The 22,321-nt window shown below is 37.0% G+C and overlaps 1 long non-coding RNA gene across 44 annotated transcripts in view; it reads right to left on the reverse strand.

The window, feature by feature from the left end:
* Positions 1-22,321, reverse strand: part of LOC114372076 — a 41,096-nt gene that overhangs the window by 1,338 nt on the left and 17,437 nt on the right. For 25 of the 44 annotated variants that reach the window (XR_003658149.1, XR_003658132.1, XR_003658123.1 and 22 more), the window contains 2 exons: positions 9,388-9,768; positions 2,166-9,302 (listed from right to left, as the gene is read on the reverse strand). This is a non-coding gene — a long non-coding RNA (uncharacterized LOC114372076). Of the gene's footprint in view, positions 1-2,165; positions 9,303-9,387; positions 9,769-22,321 lie in introns of those variants that run through there. The other 19 variants (XR_003658150.1, XR_003658129.1, XR_003658139.1 and 16 more) reach the window with 18 other exon arrangements.

Here is a 22,321-nt window from a genome sequence, read left to right on the forward strand (position 1 = left end):
GTAGCTTGTTTGTTGTTTAATATTATTTAACATTTTAATACCAACCATATTCGTATGAAAATATTCACTTAAAGATCTCCGATGTAAATATAAGAAGCAATAAATACTGAGATGAGAATTACGTGGTTCGATCATATAGACCTACATCCACGGGCATAGTAACGAACACATTTCACCATGACAAAAATTTGAGTACATGACAATGTTGTTCCTTCAAGATCGACATTTGGACACAACCTGATGAATGATCTTTCAGTGTAAGCTGTTTTGGGAACTCATTTTGGCCTACTAAATTAAAAAAGGCAAGGCAATACATTGCACATGAATACATTTCACACCTAATAAATTAGTTAATCCGAACTTTGTCTTATCGACCCTTCTTACCTGTAAATTTAAATTGTATAATCTAATAAAATTAACTCTACTTACAACTCAAATTATAATATTATTCCTCAAATCATTAGTGAATAAGAGGTTTTTAATAAATAGGAAGTCTTTTTTAACGGTTTGTTAGTTTTATTAAATTATTTTCATGTACAAAATTACCAAGAAATTATCTTTACATTCAAGTATAAGTTTAAATTTAATAACAATACAAAATTTCAAGAAATGCTCAATTAGATTAAAGACCAATTCATTTTAACACATCACCAAAAAATTTCTAAAAAACCCACAAATAATATCTTACCAACATGACTTAAATTAGACATGACAACGAGGCGAGGACGGGTATTGCATCCCCAATCCCCAACCCCGACTCCCCAACACCCGTAGCCGTTCCCAATACCCGATAGATTAAAATTTGTTATCCCATCCTCGTACCCTCGAGTATCGGGTATCCTTGTCCCCGATTTAGACTTGTAAAAAAATTATATTGAAAATCTGATTTAAAAAAAATGATTATTACACATTTATTTTTTAACTATTTGTATTTACAGCGCATTTGTCTACAAAAATTATCAAGAAAAGAATCTTAAATTATGTAAAAATTATAAAAAAAAAATTAACAAGTAATTATTAAAATTTTAATAATTTCATCATCAGAACAGGTACGAGAATGGGTATGGGATAGGTAGTGACACCCCTATCCCCAATTAAAAAAGTTGGTTAATCCCTGAACCCGATCAACTTGGGTATTTCCTGTCAAGATCGGGACGAGTTTGGACGAATATCCACGAGTAAGGGTTCCATTGCCATGCCTAACTTAAATGAAGTTTCAGCATTATTGCCCATTACAAATTACATTATCAGCATTCTAATAAATGTATCCCAAAAATATAATTTCTACCATAATAATTACAAAAATCAACAACCCATCGACATGACTTGAATCTAAGTATTGGTAATTCAGCATTGTTATCAATAATTTTAACATAACATTCTGATGAAAGGTCTTAAACATTTCAATGTCAAACATTTTTAAGGAATATCCATTACTTTAGTCCAAGATCCTTCAAATAAAAGCTATATTCCTAGAAAATATATGACAAACTCATATAGATGTAAATTCACATTGGTTCAAACTTCTACATGTCTTTATCCACATAATGAGGAATTTTACTAAAAAGACACTATCATGAAATATCAATTATTTTAGTACAAGATCCTTCAAATAAAAGCTATATTCTTATAGAAAATATATGACAAACTCACATAGATGTCAATTCACATTTGGTTCAAACTTCTAGATGACTTTATCCACGTAATGAGGTCGGTGGAACAACACCTAGATCAACAATGTGAAACCTACTTCTAAATTTTCACTGTTCCTCAATGTACTGTTCTGTCACGACCCACCCTTGGACCATGATCGGCGCACATATTAAATAACATGTAAAAGAACATATAATATATCTAGACAAATACACACACACACACACACACACACACACACACGCGCGCGCGCGCGCACACACACACACACACACACACACATATATATATATATATATCATTCTAACAATTAAATAATATCAATGTCTCAAGAAGGAGAACACAACATAGCATGAGTCTTTACATCCAAAGAAATTTAAATAACCTTAAATAAATAAAATGCAACTTGCTTTTAGAAATCATTGTATACTCAAAAAAAAAAAAATTCAAAACTACTCATAAACTGATATTTAAGAATAATAACTTTATAATTAAACTTTCATACCATTATGTGCACATAGACCACATTATCTTTTCGTTATGGTGAACGGTAATTATATAACTACAACATTTAGCTCATAGCCTGCATTATCTCTACATTGCAGCGAACGAAAAATATAAATATACTATGAGTAATTGACTCAGGCTACATTATCTCTTCGTTGTTGCAAACGACAAATATAAATATATTATGAGTAATTGACTCATATGCTACATTATCTCTTCGTTGTAACAAACGATAAAATTAAATATACTATGAGAAATTGACTCATATGCTACATTATCTCTTCGTTGTAGCAAACAACAATTATAAATATACTATGAGAAATTGACTCAGTATCTCTTCGTTGTAGCAAACGGCAACTATGAAGCACCGACACTGACACGAACACCGGACACGGACACGTGAACACCCGTCAAACACATCAAACTCAACCCAGACACGGGCGTCGGTGTCGTGTCAAACACCAAACAAGGCAAGGGACTGGAGTGTCCGTGCTTCAAAGAATAACAATCACTCATGAACTCACAATAAATAGAATAAACAAATAATCCAACATTCATTCTTATATAATATATATATTTTGAAGTTTACTTGCTTCTCCTAAAAGAACTTTAAAAAAATGTCGTTAAGTAGATTAACTACTCACACAAAAGAACGCAATCAATGTCTTCCAATGCTGTTGGGAGGATCAACCACCGTATTTCCCACATGATCTTCTAAGCATTTAAAATAAGAGAACAAGAGATTAGGCAAAATCCCCAATACTTAGTTTCTAACCCTCTTCACACAACCCATAACTAAACAATGCTATAAATACTCATCTAACACAATGGGTTATAAATTTTTACCTTGAAGAGATCAAATAGAAAAAATTTTAAGGAAATGAGCAGCATTATTCTACATACCACCAAAGATCCCTAATACTTATAAATTTTTACATTGAAGAGATCCCTAAATTTTCCGTTCCCTTTTTTTTAAGTGAAACAGTGCGTTTCATGTTCTGAACTGACAAACGACATCCAATTTAAGGGGATATACTTAAAGATCATATAAAAGAACAACATAATTCTACATACCAAAAATTGACCTGACTGTTCAATATACTCTTTCCAATATACTAGTAGTCCATTGAGAAGACACAGTAACAAAGATCAATTCTTTAGAAACATGTGAACAGCGCCCAGTACTCATGACACAAGCACAAACACACAAACACAATATAAATTCATTGTTCATCTTCCTAGTAAAGCCACATAAAATTCTTGAATAAACCTCACACATACTTGAAATAACAAATATGATCAAACTAGTAACCAAGTCGCACTATTCTTGATACAAAAACAACGAGAAGAAAATTTGACATTACCAACTTACCAAATACCGTTGTTAGAAACAACCAATCCATAACCCTATAGAAGCAGATAACTTAGTCAAGAATGAAGTCAACCCCCCACAGCATCCACGGCCTCTACACATTCATTACTCGTAAAATCACTAGAAGTATATAACTTATCCACTTAGAAATCCAACAATTCAAAATCTAGTGAAAGATCAAACCAGTAACCTTAAAGTCGCCCTTATTCTTGATACAGAAATCCAACAATTCAAAATCTAGTGAAAGATCAAACCAGTAACCTTAAAGTCGTCCTATTCTTGATACAGAAACAGCGAGAGGAAAATTTGGCATTACCAACTTACCCAATACCGTTGTTAGAAACAACCAATCCAAAACCCCATAGATCCAGATAACTTAGTCAAGAATGAAAACAACCCCCCACAGCATCCACAGCCTCCACACATTCATTAGTCGTAAAAACACTGAGAAGTATAACTATCCACTTAGAAATCTCACAATTCAAAATCTAGTGAAAGATCACCGAAACATAAGAGGCCATGCTATAAAGAACCAGCTAACCCTCCCCCTCGTACATTTCCCAAAAGAAAAATCAAGTCTAACACTAACAGAACACTGCACTGTCAAAAACAAGTCCAAAACCAACAAAAAAGGATAGTCAGTCCACAATGAAAGGCATAATATTTTATTAATTCAATCCAGAAAATGAAAAATATAAACAAAGCCATACAAGACATTTAGGTTTATCTGCAGCCAGGTCTAGTTCACGTTTGCCAGAAAGGCATAATATTTTATTAATTCAATCTTCAATCAGCAACACCATGGAAATAAAACATCTGGAATCTAGAAAGGCATAACAATGATAGATGAACAGGGGTACAACAAGTAATAGATGAGGAACCCAGCAAACACACTAACAACAAGGTGCAAATAGGAAACAGAGCAAAGAGGGCAATTGCTAGGCCTGCGTACCTGCGAGACTATGTGTGAGGATGCTGAGTGGGCTTAAGGGATCATTTGCAGGGTTGTTGTCTTCGAGTAGGGGGCCACAATAACCAACAATTGGCATAGAATATTCCATTAGATATTTCCATTTTCTATTCTTATCTTTTCTAGTAACAGAATTGTAATAAACCTGCAGATCAATGAAAATACAATTACCTCTAGCTTCTCCTTCTTCTTCTTCATAGGAGGTTATGGTCCTCGAAACCAGAGTAGCTTGCCCCTAACATTTGGTGCTCTCGTCGCCATGCCTGATCCTCCCCCCAACCCCCTTGAAGTTGCCCTCCTCAAACTTACTAACCTCCATGCTTCCTTGGGTGAAACCGTTCAAAGCATGGCTCAGAAGTTTGATGCCCTCTTGCTGCGCTCTCCATCTTCCCCTTCGTCCTCATCCCCAAACCCGAGCACACCTTATTTTCCCTTTGTCCCTGCATCACAACACAAAATGAAACTCGACATTTCCAAGTTTGATGGCACTGACCCTTACGGGTGGGTGTTTAAAATCAATCAATATTTTCAATACCACGCGACTCCCGAGCACGATCGACTTACCATTGTTTCCTTCTATATGGATGGCCGTGCTCTTGCATGGTTCCAGTGGATGGCTAACAATGGCCAATTCACGTCGTGCCCTGCATTCGTCCAAGCCCTTCAGACTCGCTTTGCCCCTTCTCACTACGACGACCCCACAGGCTCCCTTTTCAAATTGCAGCAGACCGGCACGGTGGCCCAATATCTTTCGAACTTTGAGGATTTAGCTAACCGAATTGTTGGGCTTCCCCCTCAATTCCTCCTCAGCTGCTTCATATCAGGATTATCGCCCGATGTTCGCCGTGAAGTGCAGGCTCGCCTCTAAGAAGAGAAGCTTCTTGATGCGCGACCCTCCCTTCGCACTCGTGCTCCATCGGTTGTGCCTCTCTCGCTGCGTCCGACGGCCACCCCTGCCTTGCTTCCTCTTCCCACTTCACGCCCACCGCCACCACGTTTACCCGCCACATTGAAGAGACTCTCATCGGAGGAAATTAGCTCCCGCAGAGAACGGGGCCTCTGTTTTAATTGCGACGAGAAGTACCATAGAGGCCACCGTTGTACCTCTAGGGTTTTCTTCTTGGTCGCGGAGGAAGATGAAGTTGTTGACTCTCATATAGGGGAAATTGACCCGAGCCCCGACCCACCCGAGATCCACGACCCGGGCCCGACCCAAATTAGTTTTAATTCCCTTGCGGGCCAGCTCGCCCTGGAAACGCTGCGTTTGATTGGCACGGTTGCCGGCACCACCGTAGTCGTCCTGGTGGACGGTGGGAGCACCCACTATTTCATTCAGGAGTCCCTCGTCACTCAACTTGGCCTCCAAACTCAGCCCACAACCCCACTTCGTGTAATGATTGGTAACGACCAACATTTGGCTTGTGATCGTCTCTGCCCTGACCTCTCCCTCACCATGCAACAATTCCATTGTGTGGTGGACCTGTTTGTGCTTCCAATTGCAGGTGGGAATGTCGTTTTAGGTGTGCAATGGTTGAAGATGCTCGGCCCAGTCCTCACCGATTATAACACTATGAGCATGAAGTTCTTTTCAGGAGTCCACCTTGACGATGCTGACACCACATCAATTTCGCCGGTTATCTCGCAACTCCGACACTAGCTCCTTCTTCCATATTGCAGTCCTCGCTGAGACACCGTTACCTGACTCCAGTTCACCCCTGCACCCCGCAATTCAGGACTTGGTGGACCATTTTGCTATTCTGTTTCAACCCCCCACCGCGCTTCCACCGAAGAGAATCACTGACCATCACATTCACTTAATTCCACAAGCTACCCCAGTGAAGGTGCGTCCCTATCGGTACCCTCACTTTCAGAAACGTGAGATTGAGCTCCAGGTCGAGTCCATGCTTCAGAAGGGCCTCATCCGTCCCAGTACGAGCCCTTTCTCCTTCCCTGTGCTCCTCACGAAGAAGCAATCATGGTGGTTTTGCGTGGATTATCGCGCCCTGAACGTCGTGACTGTCCGTGACCGCTTTCCAATTCCCACCATCGACGAGCTCCTGGATGAACTGGGTAAGGCTTGTTGTTTTTCGAAATTAGACTTGTTGCAGGGCTATCATCAAATCAGGATGCATTCCTCCAATATTGCCAAGACAGCATTTCGCACTCACCATGGGCATTACGAATTCAAGGTAATGCCTTTTGGTTTATGCAATGCTCCCTCATCATTTCAGGCAACCATGAATATGATCTTCAGACCATTCCTTCGTCGATTCCTGATCGTCTTCTTCGACGATATACTTATATACAGCGCTACACTTAAGGAACATGTCACACATGTGCAACAAGCTTTTCAGGTCCTTTTGGATAATCATTTTGTCCTTAAATTATCTAAATGTTCATTCGCACAGCAACAGGTGGAATATCTCGGGCACATGGTCTCGGAGAGGGGAGTGGAACCAGTAGCAGCCAAGGTAGAAGCAGTCCGGCAATGGCCAGTTCCCCACTCCATTAAAGCTTTACGAAGCTTTCTGGGCCTTGCGGGCTTCTGTAGGAGATTTATTAAGGGGTATGCTTCGATAGCTGCCCCGTTGGTGGCAGCAACCACGGTGGAGCCTTTTCAGTGGACCGCGGCGGCTCAGCTCGCATTTGAACTTTTAAAGAAAGCCTTGTCTGCTCTGGTACTTGCCTTGCCGGATTTCCAATTGCCATTTATGGTCGAGACCGATGCTTCCGGGGTGGGCATGGGTGTCATCCTCTCCCAGCAGGGGCACCCAATTGCATACTTTAGCAAGCCAGTCCCACCTAAGCTCCAACACTCGTCCACTTATGTCCGAGAATTATTCGCTGTGACGGCAACAGTCAAGAAATGGAGGCAATACCTCCTCGGAAACCGTTTCATCATCCTTATTGATCATCGCAGCTTAGGAACTCCTTACGCAAGTTATTCAGACCCCAGAGCAACATATGTACCTTGCTCGGTTGATGGGGTACGATTACCAAATTCAATTTCGTTCCGGCGCTTCCAATCAAGCTGCAGACGCCCTATCTCGATTACTTGAACACTCCACCTCTCTGTTGCTTACTCTGTCGGTGCCCTGCTTAACGTTTATGGAGGAATTGCGAGCACAATTAGCTCAGAACCAGCTTTACCAAGATAGACTTCAGGCGATTAGATCCTTTCCAACCAAGTACCCCGAGCTCACTATAACCAATGGCTTGATACTTAAACGAGACCGTATTTGGTTACCATTGATCCCCACTCTTCTTCGAGAGTATCATGCCACGCTGACAGGCGGCCACTTGGGCATCGCGAAGACCATTGCTCGCGTAATGGATAACTTCAATTGGGAAGGGTTACGTGAAGATGTTTCCCAATTTGTTCAAAGTTGCGTGGATTGCCAATATGCTAAATAGAGACAAAGAGAGTGGCGGGCTTGCTGTGTCCTCTTCCGGTGCCACATCGGCCGTGGGAGGACCTCTCATTGGACTTCATTATGGGGCTACCTTCATTTCAGGGAAATACGGTTACTCTCGTTGTGGTTGACCGTTTCTCAAAGGGTATCCACCTAGGGATGCTGCCGACATCACACACGGCCCACGCGGTAGCCTGTTTGTTCATGAACATCGTCGAAAAAATCCACGGCCTTCCACGCAGTCTGGTTTCTGACCGAGACCCGCTCTTCATCAGCAGGTTTTGGCAAGAATTATTTCGCCTAAGTGGAACACAGCTTCGTCTCAGCTCTGTGTATCACCCACAGAGCGATGGACAAACTGAAGTTCTTAATCGAGTGATTGAGCAATATCTTCGCTCCTTCGTGCATCGCCGGTCGGGATCATGGGGCAAGCTATTACTGTGGGTGGAATGGTCCCACAATACAACGTGGAACGCGGCCACGGGGTCTACACCCTATGAAGTCACCTTTGGGAGGAAGCCTTTCAATTTTCCGGAGTATCTCACGGGTACTTCCAAGGTGGACGCAGTGGATGAAATGTTGACCAACCGCGAAGAAACCTTCTTGCTCATCCGCAAGAAGCTGCTAAAAGCTCAAGAGCTTATGAAGAAGTACGTTGATCACAAGCGCCGGGAGGTGGTCTATCAACCAGGGGAGTGGGTGATGATCAAATTGAGGCCACGAAGGCAAATTTCGGCTAAACCGCAATTGGGCTCTTCCGGGAAATTGTCGAAGCGCTATTATGGCCCATTTCAGGTGGTGAATCGCGTGGGGCCCGTAGCTTATCGTTTGAAACTCCCCGAAGGCACCAACATTCATCCAATATTCCATTGTTCCATTTTGAAGCCCTTTAAGGGATCACCGGAAGTAGCGAACTCAGCCCCATTACCTGATCAAGTTGTGAATAACCAACCTTTGATAACCCCCCTTTAGCAATTCGGGATTACCGCAAGGCGTCAGAGGGAGAAGAGACTTACTGGGAAGTTTTCGTGCAGTGGACAGGACTACCCCCGGAGGAGACTTCATGGGAACGCTAGACTCAATTAGCTGAGGAATATCACCTTGAGGACAAGGTGCATTTGCATGGGCCGTGGAATGATAGACGAACAGGGGTACAACAAGTAATAGATGAGGAACCCAGCAAACACACTAACAACAAGGTGCAATTAGGAAACGGAGCAAAGAGGGCAATTGCTAGGCCTGCGTACCTGCGAGACTATGTGTGAGGATGCTGAGTGGGCTTAAGGGATCATCTACAGGGTTGTTGTCTTCGAGTAGGGGGCAGCAATAACCAACAATTGGCATAGAATATTCCATTAGATATTTCCATTTTCTATTCTTGTCGTTTCTAGTAACAGAATTACAATTCTGTTAGAAGCATACTATAAATATCATATTGTAATAAACCTGCAGATCAATGAAAATACAATTACCTCTAGCTTCTCCTTCTTCTTCTTCATAGGAGGTTCTGGTCCTCGAAACCAGAGAAGTTTGCCCCTAACAACAATTTATTGATTCAATCTGCAATCAGCAACACCGCAGAAATAAAACTCATCGGGAATCTAGCATGCGGCAAATGAATAAATACAGTAGATGATTAAACCAAGTGGTTATAATAACCAGCAATAAGATAGCCACTGCTTCAAGCCTTCAACAGCCACTGTTGTGACCCAAACACAAAAAAAGGAGAAGTAATTTGAGATATGAAGCAAAAGACAAATTCCAAGAATTCTAAATCCAGGGTAGTGATCACCAAATCATGTAATAAGATAGCCACTGCTTTCACAACACCACATTTCCACTACTTGACTTCCCTGTGAGACCAAAAGCAGAAATCATAGAGTAAGTCAAGAAACACCCATAGTAGACCCAAGAAAATTGTGAAGACAAATTTGAGTTTGATCTGGGGTAGACATCACCAAATCATGCGGAGACTGGATGCTATGCAGAATGCAAAACAAAACTACTCTATAATGCAAGAAAAAAAGGTTTAAAACTCAATCCATATGCCTCAGGATCAAATTCAGAAACTAACATTACTGAAGATCCCATTGAAGAAAAATCAAATTCATCTAGACTTATTAGCCATTCTAATTTGCTGCATGGACGGCAAATTGATACACACCGAAATCTCATGAACATAATAAATCAGCACATGCTGCAAATGAATGAACTTGAGCAGAAAAAAGCCAATATCCACGGATCAACAGAAGATAACATTTAAATGATATTTACATAATTGAATAGAAATAGAAAATCATAAAATTAAGAAAAACAAGCTTGGAAATTGGAAAAGCAAAACCATACAAATACTGATCCTAAAATAAGAACAGCAAAAGCCAAAAATCATGAAATTCAAATCATCAACTCAAATAGAAATGAGACCTCCAAACATAGGAACTAAATAATGAAATGCTAAAAATTCATTATTGTTCTTCTCTATAAATGAGACATCAAGTGCCTGAATGCAATATAAAAAATAACTGGAAATGCTGAATTGAAGGTAAGTTGAATTTATATGTATATATATATATAGCAATTTTTTCAAAGTAGATTAAATTTTTTTTTAAAAAATTAAACAATAATTCAACAAAGAAGAAAGGTATCACGATATAAAACAAAACTTATATTAATATGACCCATTTAAAAGATAACCATTACAATACTCTTAGGAATACATGGCAACTAACTTTCTATATGCCTTTGGATTTCAACTTAACAAGAACATAAGCAAACAATCAGTATGAAGAATAAAGAAAATCCAAGGGAGAGAAAAATTGGGGACTCAATATTTGGTGACTTCAGTCCTGATAGAAAAACACAGAAAATCCAACGTTCCAGATGACATAAAAATCTAATCCACATAGCAATGACAAATCCAAACCCAGCACAATTGATTGTACACTTGTCAAAAGTTAACACTTTTCTTTAAGTCCAAAAATGAAAAGATAAACCGAAGACTTCACAGTGAGTAAGCCAATAATCTCCACCACAACTGCTACCACATCCTACCAACTTCCATTGTCGTTCTTCCCTGCAAGGCCCCAAGTGGAAGTCACGGAGAATAAAATCGAAAAACTAATGGCTTATAATGATAAACAAAGAACGACAGAAACGAAAAGAAAATCCTAGAATTCAAAACAGTGAGAGATATCACCAAATTACGCATGAGGCTCGATGAGTAGAAAAACACTACACAAGGCAATGCAGAAAACAGGCTAACAATTCAATTCAATGTATTGCGATCAAATCCAAAGAAAAAAATAATGCAGAAAAAGAAATCATCAAAGAAATCAATTCATCAAGAGCTGTTATCTGTTCTAAATTCTTCAATCGGCAACAAATATCTCATATCAAGACTCAGCATGCTGCATATGAATAAACACAAGTGAGAAAGTCAAAGAGTTCTCCAAACCCAAATATGAAACAAATAAATTCTCTGTAAATTCTCCAATGCCTTGAAAACTCTTACTATTATTTTTTTTTGGGTGAAATTGTTGAATACTAATTCCTGTTAGAATCACACACAACTACTCTGACACTACCAGGTTACCGTACAGCATCAAAACACAGAAGAAAATAAAGAATGTGAGGGTAGTAAAACCCCTTCTCACAGGAAGTCCATCAATAATCTCCAACCACTGCCTTCCACAGCCAGCAAACATCCATTTGCTTATCTTCCCTGTAACCCCCCCCCCCCCCCCACGGGGAAGTCACACAGAATATAAAAACGCTCATGATAAACATCAAAAGAAACGAAAAGAAAATATAAGAATTCAAAAACCAAGAGAGACACGCCAAACCATGCATGAGCCTCAATGCAACACAAAACCATTTCAAACATTACATTGCAGAAAGCAAAGGTATTCATTGCTTATGTTTCGCAATCATGTCCAGATGAAAAATAATACAGAGAAATTAATTTATCTATAGCTGTTGGCCATTCTAATTCGTTGTATCAAGAATCACAGAATACTCTTATGATTTAATCTTCAATCGAAAACAGAAATACCATACGAAGACAAACTCAAAACAAAGTCAGATGAGGAGCAGGCTTCCCTGAAAGTTGCTTTGGCTGACTTGCCCGTTCCGCTTCTCAAGCCGTTCAACACTTGGGATATATCTTTCGCATAAAAAATTATCTAGAAAACAGCGGAAGAGCCACAGAGTTCTCCAAACCCCCCAAATGCAACAAACAAATGCTCCACAAAAACTTCAGTGCCTCAAATACTATTATGTTCCTGTTAGAAAAATAAACAATAACTCTCCACCACTGCTTCCCCAGCCGACTAAACATCCATTGACTATCTTCCCTGTAAGGCCCAAGTGGAAGTCACAGAATAAAATTGAAAAAACTATAAACACTAAAAAAAATGAAGGATAGAAACAAAAAAGTTCAAGAATGAAAAAATCCAGACAACACCATATCATTTGCACGAGGCTCGATGAAATGCAGGACGTCACACAAAACAATTCCAAATACTACACTGCAAAGGAAATAGGATCGCAATTCAATCCATATATTCTGATGAGAACAAGTCCATAGAAATACAATAATACAAATGAAACTCATAAAATAAATTAGTATCCAGAGCTGTTAGCCATTCTACTTTACTGTATCAAGAATCGCACAATATCTTTCATTATTTAATCTTCAATCCAAAAGAGAAATCGCATGACTCCCTGCTGCAAACAAATAAGCGCAAGTAGTTCAACACCTAGATATATCTAATCTTCCATATAAAAGTTATCAAGAAAACTATGAAAGAAGAGTTGCGTAGTTCTTCAAACCCAAATGCAGATTCTTGAAACAAAAGTGAAAACCCATCCCTTATTGCTCCTGTTGAGAAGATAAATCATAAACAGCATTTCTTATCTTCCCTAGGGACTCAACAATCATGAAGCACTATTGTAAAATGCCCATAATTGAACACAGGTGGATCAACACAAAATCGCACTGAAATAAATAAAGTTCTCGGTAACCAATGAAAAGTTTATAAATCAAATACGAGATTCATAATCCAGAGTAGAGATCACCAAATCACGTAATAAGACAGCCACTGTTTCCACAACACACCACACATTCACCGATCTTCTGTGAGAGATCAAAGCAAAAATCATGGAGAAGTAAATCAAGGAAAGCTCATACTAGGCCAATGAAAAGTAGAAACTATCGGCAAAATCTGAGAAATCAGAATCCAGGGAGTAGAGATCACCAAATCATGTAATAAGAGACAGCCACTGTTTCCACAATACACCACACATTCACCGATCTTCTGTGAGAGATCAAAGCAAAAATCATGGAGAAGTAAATCAAGGAAAGCTCATACTAGGCCAATGAAAAGTAGAAACTATAGGCAAAATCTGAGAAATCAGAATCCAGGGAGTAGAGATCACCAAGGCTGTTGAGAAATCAGAATCCAGGGAGTAGAGATCACCAAGGCTGTTACCCAAAACTACTCAAAATACTACACAAAAGAGGTAGGTTAACGACTCAATCAATATACCCCATGATCAAATTCAGAACCTAACAACAGAGATCCCATCGAAGAAAAAATAAATTTACCAATACTTGTTATCCATTCTACTGTGTAAAGAATGAATGCAAAATTGATATACTCCAGCATACTGCAATATGAACGCCATTTCAACAGAAAAGATCTCCAGGTGAAGAATAATATTAATATGATTGAGGAGAAAGACAAATATCAGTTTCTTCAGATTATCAGTCATTATTCGAAAAGGAAACTTTAAGAAAAGCGCATAAATAAAATTGGGAAAAGAAAAGGTTTAATATTGGAAAAGCAAAATTAGGGGAATAAATCCTAGAACTAAAATAGCAAAACCAAGAACCATGGAATTGAAGAAGGCTTTACTTTAAACGTTTTCAAGGAAACATATGAAGCAATCTTTTCAGGATAGAATCAAATTTCAAAAAAGCAATAATTCTATGAAGAAGAATAAAATGCATATGTATGTGTACACACACACACACAAACTCTTGGAAATTACATGGCAAGTCCTGCAAGAGATGCCTTTGGATTTTGATACAAAATATAGAAAATAGGACAAGAGATGTTTTTATTTTAACCTTACTCCATTTCCAAAAAAGGAAATCTTCAGCAGTAACATGAAAGATCTGTTTTTGACTGTAAATCATAAAAGCACTTGAACATGGATTCAAAAAAAAATGTTAAATTAACAAAATTACAAGAGATCCACATCGAAGAAGAAAATAATCAGTACAAAGAAAGTGAAGTAAGGAAAATATTTGGGTCCAGATTAATAATACAGAAGTACCATTTGTGGGGGAGCCGGGGTCTCAAAAGGTGATTTTAGCCCTGATATAGAAAAAGAAAGGAAATTCAAAAATTCCGTATAAAAAATCTAAAGGGAAGTTAGGAAATGGAAGTGATACCAAAAACCCAGCAACATTTCATCGATTAATCTGTACAATTTAAATTGTCATCATAAAGGAGTCTAGTCTAAAAATGAAAAGATAAAACCAAGAATTCTAACTCCAGGTGATCACTTAAATTATGCAAGAACTTCAGTGTTTTGTGGGAAGAACCAACACAACATCGTTCCAAACACAAACTGCACAAAAACAAGTTCAAAATTCAATGTGTGCTGCAGTCGATGCAGAAAGAAATTAAATCAGTCCTCTGCTCTTTCTGATTATCATTTGGTAAAATCTAGATAGCTATTAAGATCCTGTCTTCAATTTTGCCACTCCTAAGAAAATAAAAAATTAATTCAGATAATCTCAACTAAGAAAAACTAGATAAAAGAAACTAATCATATAACCCTGAGCTCTTGCTGATATATTCTGGTAAAATCCTGAGCTCTTTTCAAAGATCCTATCATCAACTTAAACCTAAGAACACTGTGCACAAAAACAGAAGCTACCTAAACCTAGATCAACAACGCTTCATCTAAGAAGAAAGGAAACAAACTAATCTTAAAAAAAAATCATATAATATGGTAGCTTAAACAGTTCCAGACAACTCAGTGTCTAATCTAAGAGTTCAGAGAAATCAATAACTTCAGCAGCATCTCAAGACTTGTTATAGTTGTAACCCTGATACAACAGCTGCCAATCTCACCACATGTTGATTGGTCAATACAATAACAATAAAAATAAATTAATATTAATTTATGAATAAAACTTACAAAAATGAATCAAATTAGACAAAACTATTTACTTGTTTTTGAAGGATATTTAAATGTTCAAATAGACATATATAGCCAGAAACTCGTATTGTTAGAAGACTAAAAAGAAACCACCGAGTTATTTTATGCATTAGCATGATACTTCACAAATATGTTGCACAACATAATCCAAAATACTAAGCTGCACAATAACAAGATCAAAAGTTCAATACATTTGATGATTTTACATGATCAATCAGACAAACAAGACAAATTAAACCCATCTGCTAAAATGGACATCCTTTGATCCACCCATCTTCAATTTAGCTACGACTAATCACAATAAAAAATTCATTTCAAAGACCCTGTGCTGCAAAACACAAGTTGCCTAGATATTAACAATCCTCATCTAAAAAATAAAATAAAATAATCCAAAAAAAAAAAACCTCTTATCGGAATCAAAAGATAAGTTCCTGTAATAAGAAGTTACCTGGACCAAAAATCCCCCAAAACCATGCTTGTAAATACAAATCTCATTGGTAGAAAAACTTAGTAGAGTGAGTGTACAACATAACACCACACAAGACTAAATAATTTAGATGATCATATTAGCTAAATTTTATCATAATAACACTATTGAACCAGTATTTCCATGCTCCTGCAGATTTCAGCGGAAAAAATCACTCCTATAGAAAATGGGAGGTCTCGTGCCACTGTGACGAACAGGATATTCAATTAGAAGATGAGACTACTAAAGACATTATCAAGAAAACAGTAAAATGAGCAGAGTAGAGTTTCTCCAAACCAATCAAAGAGTAACCCACCCAATCACACAGTCCCAAATTCTTCCTGTGACATTGTAACAATCCCCAAATGCATAATACTTTGATTGTTCCTGTTACAAACCCACACAAAAACTCCCACACTAACAGGGGTTATTATACTTACACCGACAAACAACTACCATCAAATTCCAAAATAAACTGGATAGGCATAGCCAGTCCAAAACAAACAAACAATAAAATGATGAATGCAAGGGTAATAAAACCTAAGGCTTCACACAGAAATCTTCCGCCAGACAGCTTTTCCACAGCCTCCCATGCCAGTCACATCCGTTGCTTATCTTCCCTGTAAGACCCAAGCGCAAGTCACAGCAAATTAAACCTAGAAAACTAAGTGAAACATTGAAACAAAGAGACAAATCCAAGAATATTCAACTAGTAGACACCACCAAACCATTTTCGAGGCGGCTTCACACTACGCAGAACATTACACGAAACTATTCCGAACACTACGCTGCAGAAAACAGATTCACAATTCAATCCGTGTGTTTCGTGATCAAGTCCAGGGAAATTGAACAATAGAGGAAAATCAAAGAAGAAATTAGGTTTATCGAGAACAGTTAGCTGTTTAAATCCACCGTATCAGGCATAATATCTTTTTATATTTTAATCTTCAATCTGACACAGTAATCTTAACGTGCTGCAAACCGATGAAACACAAACAGTTCAACTCCATCAACTATTAGATAAATGATTATCCATGACAAAATGAAGAAAAATGCTCTATAATTCAAATAATTGATGTAAAAAGTCACTAGACTATCAATTTCTTAAGATCTTCAATTCCAATAAAAGGGTACCAATCGGAAAAACACAAACTCGATTAAGATTGGAACAAGCAAGAAGCATAACAATCCACTTAATGGAAAAAGAAAAATAGAACCGAGAGAAACAATTTCCAAAGATGAAAGAACACATTGACCCATAATTGCAGAGATAAATAAAGCTCTCAGTAACCATTGAAATCAAAAATCAAATCCAAGATTCAGAATCCGGAGTAGAGAACACCAAATCATCTAATAAGACAACCACTGCTTCCACAACCCACACCACACATTCACTGATCTTCCCAGAGAGATCAGAGCAAAAATCATGGAGAAGTAAATCAAGAAAAGCTCGTACCAGGCCAATGAAAAGTAGAAACGAACGGCAAAATCTGATAAATCAGAATACAGGGAGAAGGGATCACCAAATCAAGCATGAGGCTGGAAACGCAAAACTACTCTGTGTTCCCATTATTGGCAGCCATATTGTGTTGATTGAATGAATAGCAATAGAGTTGCAGAAAGAAAGAAGGAGAAGAAGGAAAACAGTGATCTGAATCTGAATCTTCCTTCTTGCAAAGAGGGGTTGTGTTGGTGAATAAATGAGAGGAGAAAAGGTGTGGCTTAAAAAAGGTTGTACTAGCCGTTGCGGAAATCACCAAACCCTATTTGCGTAAATTGTTCAAATAATTTGAACGTTGCAACAAAAGATCACAACGCAACCGCTAATAGCCACAAATACAAGACGCCCGGTCCCCCAAACGGGTTGTGTAACCCTACTTTGCTTTCCTTTCGGCCAGCATTCAATCTTTTTTATGACACAAATTTTGTATATATATTTTTTCAAGTGATTATAAATTTATTATATTGATTGATATGTGCCAAAAAAAATTATTATTAATCAAGGTGTGTCGGTTCGAAGGAAATGATTTTGAAAAATTCTAAATTTTAAAAATTTTAAATACTTTAATTCAAATTTTTTTATTTTCAAAATATTGTATTTGGATAAAAAATAAAAATTAACGGGATGGAAGGAAATGAATGAAAAGATAATAAAATATATGGTTGGTATGTTTCTAAAAAGAAGAATATTGGTGCGAAATAGAGAGTCGTTGGGGACCGAGACCCACACCCGATTGCTCCGCTAAGACGATGTTTCATGAATAAAGAGATCTTTGAGGAAAGAGTCATGAGTTTGAGAATAGAATTTCAAAAAACTTTCGGGTGAAATAGAGGATGAAGGTTATAAAGAAAATACATGAATATTTTGAAAAGATTTTCTATCAAGAAGAGAATTTCAATTTCTTACCCCTTAGAAGAAAATTAAAATTTCACATTTTTAGTTATTCTAGAAGGTTTTTGTTTCTATTATGAATGCTAATTAGTGTTCCAAGGATAGGTATTATGTATTAGTGCAAAAGGCTTAGGTATTATGTATTAGTACAAAAGACTTCTGGATTACTTGTTTTGGAAATATATTTAAAAAAACGACCCACGATACTCATTACAGAAAGTATACAGATTATTTTAAGGAATATGTTTAAATGTGAGGTTTTCCATATTACAAGATGCCATGATTCTTAGCCTCACGATCACAATTAAGATGTTGTTGCCTTATTCAATCTCATAGAGAGTTCAGATACGAAATAAAAATGGTTGGTTGGGAAGAAGACCATGGAAGGGACTACTGTGGCAGAGCAACAACCAAAGAGCGCGATGGCAACGATATTGACGTCAATGTGGTTTGGGATGGTTGACGTTGTCTTCCACATGTCGCCATTGGAGAACGACTACATTAACTTTGGTACATGTCATCGTTGGTTCAAAGAGCACGACTGTTACTAAAAAGGGAGGTGCAGGAAGTAAAAACCTTTCTTCTTTTAGCTTGTCAAGTCTGGCCTTAAATTTTCTGAGTCCAATTTGTTTTTTTATGTTTTGAGTCCAATTTACCGTATGTTTTTTATTTTCTTTTAAAAATAACCATAGCTAAACTAATTATTATTATTATTTTTAAATAATAATAGTTATAAAAATGAATAATTTATTTAAAGCATATATTGGTCATATTTGCGAAGACTAAAAACGGATTAAACCCTAGAAAAAATATATATCATACCATGAAGGAATAATTTTAAGATATTTGTTTACCTTATGATGGGAAAGACTTCCTCCAATTCCAACAATGCTTACCAAATGATGACTCTTTCACCCCAAGTAACAACAACAAGCTATATCATAAATCATGAATGAAATAAGAAAGCTCTTACACTACTAGTGTTAGGACTTGAATCTGCTTAAGCATTCCACTTTTGTGTCAAATATAAACAATTAAAACGCCTTAATTCAAAGATAAAGCTTACTTAAATACCTAAATTTTAACTGCAGAGTGTGCAGTATACAGTTGTTACAAATTTATTATCACAAATTTCTTACTTAATACTTAAGTTTGATTCTATTATGCAATAATGTAATTCTAATTTTGTCTGTGTTTTGCATTTCTCCTCGCAACCGACAATGTTAATTTCTAAACTTTATGAATTGTTTTGAATCGTTTTAAAAGTTATAAAAGCATTTCGTATTCATTAAGAAAGATTCACTTTTGTAAGTTTTTACTTTCTCTTGAAAATTACAGCAACTCGTTAGCCATTTATGTATAATTTTCATACTGAATAAAAATACAGTTGCACAATAAATTTTAAAATAATTTTAAAAAAATACATAAATGGTAGCTTGTTTGCTGTTTAATATTATTTAACATTTTAATATCAACCATATTCGTATGGAAATATTCACTCAAAGATCTCAGATGTAAATATAAGAAGCAATAAAAACAGAGACGAGAATTATGTAGTTCCATTATATAGACCTACATCCACGGGCATAGTAACGAACAAATTTCACCATGACAAAAATTTGAGTACATGACAATGTTGTTCCTTCGAGATCGACATTTGGACACAACCTGATGAATGATCTTTCAATGTAAGCTGTTTTCGGAACTTATGTTTGGCCTACTAAATCCAAAAAAGCACAACAATATATACATTGTACATGAATACATTTCACACCTAAAAAATTGGTTAATCCAAACTTTGTCTTAACGACCCTTTTACCTATAAATTTAAACTGTATAATCTAATAAAATTAACTCTACTTGCAACTCAAATTATAATATTATTCCTCAAATCATTAGTGAATAAAAGGTTTTTAATAAATAGGAAGTCTTTTTTAACGGTTTGTTAGTTTTATTAAATTATTTTCATGTACAAAATTACCTAGAAATTACCTTTACATTCAAGTATAAGTTTAAATTTAATAACAATACAAAATTACAAGAAATGCTCAATTAGATTAAAGAACAATTCATTTTAACACATCACCAAAAAATTTCTAAAAAACCCACAAATAATATCTTACCAACATGACTTAAATTAGACATGACAACGGGGTGAGGACGGGTATTGCATCCCCAGTCCCCGACCCCCCAACACCCGTAGCGGTTCCCGATACCCAATAGGTTAAAATTTGTTACCCCATCCTCATACCCTCGGGTATCAGGTATCCTTGTCCTCGGTTTAAAAAAAATTGATTGTTACACATTTATTTTTAACTATTTGTATTTGCAGCGCATTTGTCTACAAAAATTATCAATAAAATAATCTTAAACTATGTAATAATTATAAAAAAAATTAACAAGTAATTAATAAAATTTTAATAATTTCATCATCAGGACGGATACGAGAATGGGCATGAAACGGGTAGTGACATCCCTGTCCCTGATTAAAAAAGTTGGTTAATCCCTTAACCCGATCAACTCGAGTATTTCTCGTCAAAATCGGGACGAGTTTGGACGAATATCCACGGGTAAAGGTTTCATTGCCATGCCTTACTTAAATGAAGTTTCAGCATTATTGTCAATTACAAATTACATTATCAGCATTCTAATAAATGTATCCCAAAAATATAATTTTTACAATAATAATTACAAAAATTAATAACCCATCGACATGACTTGAATCTAAGTATCAGTAATTCAACATTGTTATCAATAATTTTAACATTATCAACATTATGATGAAATGTCGTAAACATTTCAATGTCAAACATTTTTAAGGAGTATCCATTACTTTAGTCCAAGATCCTTCAAATAAAAGCTATATTCCTAGAAAATATATGACAAACTCACATAGATGTAAATTCACATTAGTTCAAACTTCTACATGTCTTTATCCACATAATGAGGAATTTTACTAAAAAGACATTATCATAAAATATCAATTATTTTAGTACAAGATCCTTCAAATATATTCCTATAGAAAATATATGACAAACTCACATAGATGTCAATTCACATTTGGATCAAACTTCTACATGTCTTTATCCACATAATGAGAAATTTTACTAACAAGACACTATTAAGAAATATTCATTATTTTAGTACAAGGTCCTTCAAATAAAAGCTATATTCCTAGGAAATATATGAGACACTCACATAATCAATTCACATTTGGTTCAAACTTGCTTCTAAATTTTCACTGTTCCTCAATGTAAAAGAACATGTTAAATAACATGTAAAAGAACATATAATATATCTAGACAAATACATACACACACACACACACACACACACACATACATACGTACATCCACTTAGCGTTTATGAAGGTTTCTTCTTGTGGGTAGTCTATCTTGAAGCAATCTCCATGCAAAAGCTAGAATTTTATTTTGTACTTTTATCTTCCACAGTTCGTCAAAAGCTGCATCCGCTGTCCCTTCTGATATACCCTTCCTCATCACATAATAAGCACTTTTGATTGTGAAGTGGTCGCTAGGATCTGCCACCCATACCCACTCATCACGTCTTTGTGGCTGAATTAGCTTGCTTTCCACTTCATTAAGGAATGAGACAGCCTCGTCCATTTCATTATCAAATAGTGCTCTCCTCCAAGTAAATTCTCATTCCCCCCCTGAATCCTTGTGACTCCCCATCTGCTGGATATTTTGATTTTGCTGATTAGAAATAATGTACAGCCTAGGGTATTTTGCTAATAATGCTTTATCTCCTCCAACCCAGTTATCCTCCCAAAACTTAATTCTGTCACCACATCCAACCCTCCACTCTATGCTCTTCTGCAATGCCTCACCATGTCCTGAATGATGAAAGACCATCTTTAAATCCCTCCACCATATGGACTCGCTGTTGCTTCTGGGTGCCTCATTCAGACCCTTCCATCCGCCATATTGGAACTCCAATACCCTGGCCCACAGTTGCCCATGATGGTGAAATAAATCCCACTTCCATTTTGCGAGCAATGCAAGATTGAAAGTATTACATCTTTGATCCCCAACCCACCGCTTTCTTTTGGAAGGCAAATAGTGTCCCATTTGACCCAGGCTGTTTTGATCTGCAGCTCCTCCCTATAGAAATTTTCTCTGTAAACGTACCATCTTGTCCACCACCTTCTCTTAGGAACCCTGAAAAATGAAAAGAGATATATAGGAATGGATGTTAGTACTGACTGTATGAGTGTCGCTCTCCCCCCAAAAGAAAGGTGTCTTTGCTTCCATCTCGCTAATTTTCTCTCACACTTGTTGAGTACAGGATCCCA

The sequence above is a fragment of the Glycine soja genome, chromosome 10, assembly GCF_004193775.1.
Source record: "Glycine soja cultivar W05 chromosome 10, ASM419377v2, whole genome shotgun sequence".
NCBI classification, from domain to species: Eukaryota; Viridiplantae; Streptophyta; class Magnoliopsida; order Fabales; family Fabaceae; genus Glycine; species Glycine soja.